This window comes from Mirounga angustirostris, unplaced genomic scaffold (assembly GCF_029215605.1).
Source record: "Mirounga angustirostris isolate CCGP_5_RB_7025 unplaced genomic scaffold, mMirAng1.0.hap1 SCAF_1, whole genome shotgun sequence".
Taxonomy (NCBI): domain Eukaryota; kingdom Metazoa; phylum Chordata; class Mammalia; order Carnivora; family Phocidae; genus Mirounga; species Mirounga angustirostris.
This window is the reverse complement of record NW_026991709.1, coordinates 98,388,347-98,394,744: the sequence shown is the minus strand read 5'-3', so window position 1 is coordinate 98,394,744 and position 6,398 is coordinate 98,388,347. Positions and strand designations below refer to the sequence as shown.

The window sequence follows — 6,398 nt, the reverse complement described above, 5'->3', positions numbered from 1 at the left end:
CATTTTCCTCTTCTAAGTAAATTTATCGTGGCTCCTTGGGATTTTAAAATAATTTATCTCCATATCTATTATTTTCCTTTTTATTCAGAGTTTATAATTTTATTATTTTTTGAGACATATATAGCTCATAATTAAAATATCATTCACTAGGATGGATAGGATAAAATTATTTACATAAGTTATATTTCTTTTCAGGAGAGGAAAATATGCTAGACCACTCCAATTTCACCATCTAACTTTTCTTACTCTTAAATTTTAGCTTATAATCTGGTTTCTCAAGTGTCTAAACATGTGTGTTTGCTTTGGCAGCACATATACTAAAATTGGAACAATGCGGCGAAGATTGGCATGGTCCCTGCACAAGGATGACATCCAAGTGTTTAAACATAAAATATTTTAAAAAGTTAACCACAAATTTAATATTTTCTTGTTTAGTACAACTTCCATATTACATTATGTTCTATCCCTTGCTCCTCTTGTTGGTGATATTTAGTACTGGTTCTTCACTTGTTTACAAATCCTATCCCTTCAATACCAAAGGAACAGTCCTGTACAAAGTATACAATGGCCAACATTTCATCATTAAAGTATTTATACATACATGAATAATGTCTGCAATATTTTGCTGGACAGTTATTTCCAGTTTGTTGAACACTCACAACCTTTAAAAAATACTGCTGAAGTTTACTTTATTTTATTTTACATTTTTATAGTATTCATCCAGTGATATTTTAAAGGTAACTGAATATACTTGGAAAATGATACAAATTTATGAGTATTTGATTTACTCCTATAAAAGTGGCCTTGCTACTGTGCCCCATTTACATAGGATTTGTAAAATACAGAGATAAGGCAACGTTTTATATAAATGTTCAAATAGTGTCTTGACTTGTTAACCAAAGAAAGTTATTTCTAAAATATGCTGAATCTTGAGACTAAAAAAAATTACTTTAGAAAAATGATATTAGAATAATATGCTTTCTATTGAATCTAAAATATTTTAAGAATACATTTTACTAACTTAAATTGTGTTGAGAATTCTATTTCATTTTAAAATATAAATGGATCAAGTAGAATTTATCTCTTTTTCTTTTTACTTGTTTTTATTAAAGTATAATTAACACACAATGTTATATTAGTTTCAGGTGCACAGTATATTGATTCAACAATTCTAAACATTATTCAGTGCTCACAGTGATAAGCGTAGTCAGCATCTGTCACCAAATAACACTATTACAAGATTATTGACTATATTTTCTACACCATATTTTTCATAAAGGAGTTTAAGAGGTAAAAACTTCCAGGTAAAAATTTATAAAATAAGTCACCATAACTTTTAAGAAGCAAATGCGAAATGTAATTTAACTTTTAAAAAGCATTAGAAATGCATTACATTTTTTATTGTTTTTAGTATTATTTCAGCTCTTGCAAGTCCAGTTTTAAGTATTATGATCCCCATTCTATTACTCACTCTTCTAGATCTCCTTTCATCTTCTCCCACATCTGCAGTGGGCAATATGACACTGAGCTAGAAGATAGGAAGAAGGGAAAAAATGCCTTCTCCTTTTACTAGCATACTCAAGTTCTGTTTCTACAGGTAAGAATCTCTTTTAAGATCTTAACTGGCTAAAAAACATGACAAATAATCATAGAGCTTCATTGCTTCAACTTACACTATTACTAAATTTTGCTCTGTAGAGTATTTTATCCATAAATCTTAAATGTATTTGATGCCTAAATTGGCAGTCCTGTTCTCGGAGATGTTTACAAGAGTGGTCTGAAAATGTTTTCTCTGAATCTCTCTGTTTGTGAAGCTAACACAGAGGGCTTACTTCTTAGGGATTCTCAGTGCACACTGATTTAGCACTACATTAAACTGAAGCATCTGAGAAATCTCTCTGTAGAGTTACTTCTTCAATTCTTTGTATCAGTATTTACTTTATATATTAGAACACAGAATATTATTTTATTATAACATGTCAGTATGTGTGTGGATGTGTGGATGTGAGATGTGTTGGTTTGTCTGTGTGTTCGTTTTGTCTGGATTTTTGCTCTATTGTTTCCCAACATAGCAGTTAGGGGAACATTGAAATGACTTTTAGTCCACAGTTTATGTCATAGCAACACATAATTATAGATCGGTACACATGATTATATAATAACTCACTGAGATTTAAGATTTTACACTGTTTGGTTTACCATATGTTTATGCAGTTCATTATTATGCTCTCTCTTGATGGTGACTATCGGGTATCTAATCCCCCCAGAAATTGGGTTTGGACTTCTTACTTGCTATGAGAAAAACTGTCTTTCAAAAATGAAACAAGTGCTCCATATTATACTTAGTTACCAAGGAAAAGCAATAGTCTTTGAACCATCATTCTTGTAGCATCAAGCAAGCTATTCATTTGTAATTCATTTAAACATAAAGTTTTTATTATTTTACACATTTTTAATAAAATCCTGTAAAATACACTGAATATTTCTCTTCTTTCTCTAAGGATGTAGAACTTAGTTTTATAGTTCCTTAGTGATGCAGTGTTAATTTTCAGACACTGATATAAAATAGTAGTATCCTCAGGGATAATTGAAATATAAGTACTATTAGATGCAATAAATTAATATTGATAATAAGTCGCTCCTGGCTGTCACGCTGTCATAAATTTTTGCATTTTTTATTTTTTCAATTTCTTTTTAATTAAATTCAACTAAGAGTAATAAAGAAAAACATCTTTAAATGAATGAGGGGTTAAATTCCACTGGTTTTATCCCAACCATAGAAGCAGACAGAACAGTAGGGATGGATCAGAGTTTGTTAGATATCCGTCTAACATGAGATTGGAAATGCTTGGATGAAGACTTGAAGCACTCTCGTACACACAGATAATATGAATAAATATAATTATAATATATATTTAATACTTAACAAGATATATTTACATATTTAATAACCAATATTGTGTGGACACTGCCTAATGGGCACAACGGCCAGCCACGACCCTGAAGTAGGATTCTAGGAATCTCCATATATGTCCTTTGGTTGCACCATTATTAAGAGGACTGGGGTTCTCCGAGTATATAGAGCCAGGAACAACTGTGACTATCAAGGGATTTGAGCTATTTGTAAAATAACAAGTTTTGGCAAGTATGTGGAGAAATGAGAACCCTTAGAGAATGTCCGTGGAAGGCAAAATAATGCAGCTGCTATGGAAAAGAGTATTAGGTTCCACAAAACTAAAATAGGACTACTGTATGATCCAGCAATTCCATGTCTGTGTATTTATATAAAAGAATTGGAAACAGTATCTCAAAGAGATACTTGCACCCTCATTTTCATTGAAGCATTTTTCACAATAGCCAAGAATTAGAAACAAACTAAATGTCCATGAATGGTTGATATAAAGGGAAATGTGGTATATACATAGAGTGGAAAATTGCTCAGCCTTTAAAGAGAAGGAGATCCTATCATACGTTACTACCTGAAGCACTGCATGTTAAGTGAAATCAGACACAAGAATCTATACCGTATGATTTCACTTATAGGAGGGATCTAAAGTAGTCAAACCCATAGAAGCAGAAAGTGCAATGGTATGCCAGCAGCTGGGGGAGTTAGAAATAAGGAGTTGCTCTCCAATGAATAAAGAGTTTCAATCATGCAATATGAATAAGTTCTAGATATCTGCTGTACAACAAAGTGCATATAGTTAACAATACCAAACTGTCCACTTAAATTTTTATTACAAGGGCACATTTCCTGTTCTATGTTTTTTTTTTTTTAACCATAATAAAAAAAAAATAAAGGAGAAATGCAAAGGAAAAAAAATGGAGTGTGGGAAGGGTTGCTATACATTGTTTATTTATATAATTTCAGTTCCCTGAATAGTATTTAAAAGCGTTACTACCACTGTTGCCGACCATTGTAGGGACAAGGCATAGAGGATACAATGCAATTTGCATTTGTAATTCATTAAAATATAAGACTTCTAGAAGGACACAATAAAGGTATCAGGTTTATTTTAAGGAATTACCTAATTTTTAATAAAACATCCTGGTTGAAGTCAGATTTGTTGATATATGGCTTTACATATTCCTCCAGGAAGTTCAAAGAGGAAGAGTTTTGTATTTTGTTCAACGTACTATTCTAAATAGAAAGCGTGTACACACAACACAAAGCAATCTTACTGCTGATAGTTAAGCTATAAAATAACTCAACAACTTAGTAAAAAAATCACCTTCTATATGCTACTGAGTCTATAATGTATAGTCTATAATGTATAGTAAGAAGGCTAATGTCCTTGTTTCCAGTCAGGACAGAGGACATCCGGTTATACATGACTGGAAAATTAAGCTTCCCTGAGGCTCAGTGTGAAAGGCAACCTTCAGATTATCTTTGTCACTAATGCGACTACCTGGAAAGAACCATTTCCACACAAGGGACAGACCAGTCAGGTATGTATTCCCTGAAACTGGTATCTGACTACAATTGCTTCACACGGTTGAATCCCTAAACTGTCCTGGATATTTAGGTTTGAGATCCATAGATTTTCAGTAAATAAAGATTTTTTGGTTAAAACCATTTTTTAAAATCATAGGTCAGCATAGAAGATGAACCCTGTTCACATATACACAAAGAGTTGAAGGTAAGATCCTGACTGCTTTCCAGGTCCATTCTCAGGTCCAGATGGATTATTGCCCTTGTTTCTGCATAATAAATTCTCCAATTTTCTGGCTCAAATACATTTCTGTTACTTGAAGGGAATGACCCTAACTCATTCCTTCTGTTTCCCAATATGTAAAGAAGCAAAAATATTGTCTTCCTACTTTGCAGGTTCATGGAATGAAATAAGATAATCAGTCCTTAGTACAGTTAGAAAATGCTCAGTAAATATTAGCTATTACTTTTCACTTAGCATCTCCTCTTGGAAGCCAATCAAGTAAAATCAGGATTTAGCTCAAAGCATTTAAACCCAGAAGGGATCCTAAAGTCGTGAATTTGAAGCTGAAATAATCTCTGATTCATGTGATGTTACTAGAAACTAATCAAATTAAGTTTCTTTAAATAATATTTCATAATTCAAATCTTATTCTCATTTAAGGAAAACTGTAGAGTAAGTATACTCTACTTATGAAAGGATTTCCATATTTAATGGCTTAATTTTTGTCAATTGTTATCAAGAGATCATATTTCACTAGAAATCAATTCAGGTTTTAATATGGACTATGCCTTAACTGTGCAATACAGATGATCACCTTTTACTAAATAAGCATTTGCATTTATAACATAATTCTCATGAAATCTATTTTTTGGAAAGGAAATTATGACTTAAATAGTTTATATTATTTAAAAATTACATGTCCAGGGTTATAAGGATATAAACATATATAAAAATTAATCAAGCTGAATACAGCATTTGTGTATTTTACAGGATGTGGCATGTATTTAAAAGTGAAAATAAAATAAAGCATTTATTTAAAAGCAGCATATTTCTTACTATTTTTAAACCTACTCTTTTGCATATGTAATGTTGTTATATTTGAAGTATATAATATTATTGTGTCCTAAAATTTTACCAGTTATTCTTAGAAAATTGATCATCTTAGCATCAAGATGTTGATTGTCTCATATCAAATAAATGCAATTTCTAGCAACTCTAGTTTAAAAATTAACTTCCAACCTACAGAAATTACTCTTGCAGGACAGACATTTTTTTTTAAATGAATTTGCCTCCCTTGGCAGTAAAAAAGAACCCAGGGAATTAACCATTATTGAAAAAAGCTAAGGGAGCCAAAGTATGCATAAATTTCTTATACAGTCCCAGGATTTGTATGGTTAATGTTTTGACAATTATTATCATGAGGAGGCATTTCCAACAACTAAAAAGAAAAAGCGATCTTATATCTTTTATTATAATATTGATTTATAATCTTGACTTGGAATAACAACTGATACCAATTACAGTATCATCAATTTGATCAGTGAATCAGGTAAAGAGTGGTTGGAAGGAAGAGTTTTATCAGAAATGGTTCAAATAATTTGATACACTTAAAGAAACTTTGTCTCAACTTTGTCTCAACCTAAAACTTGTCTCAACCTAAGACATCTTAGCATTTGGTTCTAAAAATTTAGCATCCTAGACCAAACTTCTGACCTACTAAATGACTTTTCCATCAGAACAGTTTTGGTATCAATAACTTTGATACCAAATGGTTCTTAATTCTTACCATAAAATATTAACAAAGTTTTTTTTTTAAGTTTTTATTTAAATTCCAGTTGGTTAACACACAATACAATATTAGTTTCAGGTGTACAGTATAGTGATTCAACACTTCCACACAACACCTGGTGCTCATCACAAGTGTAAAATACTAACAGTTTTTAAAGAAAAAAATATAAAATG

At 31.3% G+C, this 6,398-nt stretch overlaps 1 non-coding gene across 1 annotated transcript; it reads left to right on the top strand.

Annotated features, from left to right (window-relative positions):
- The first annotated feature begins 293 nt into the window (after positions 1 to 293).
- LOC123834985 (U6 spliceosomal RNA) lies at positions 294 to 399 on the top strand. Its single transcript, XR_006788559.1, has one exon. It is a non-coding gene; the product is annotated as a U6 spliceosomal RNA (small nuclear RNA).
- Positions 400 to 6,398: the final 5,999 nt, after the last annotated feature.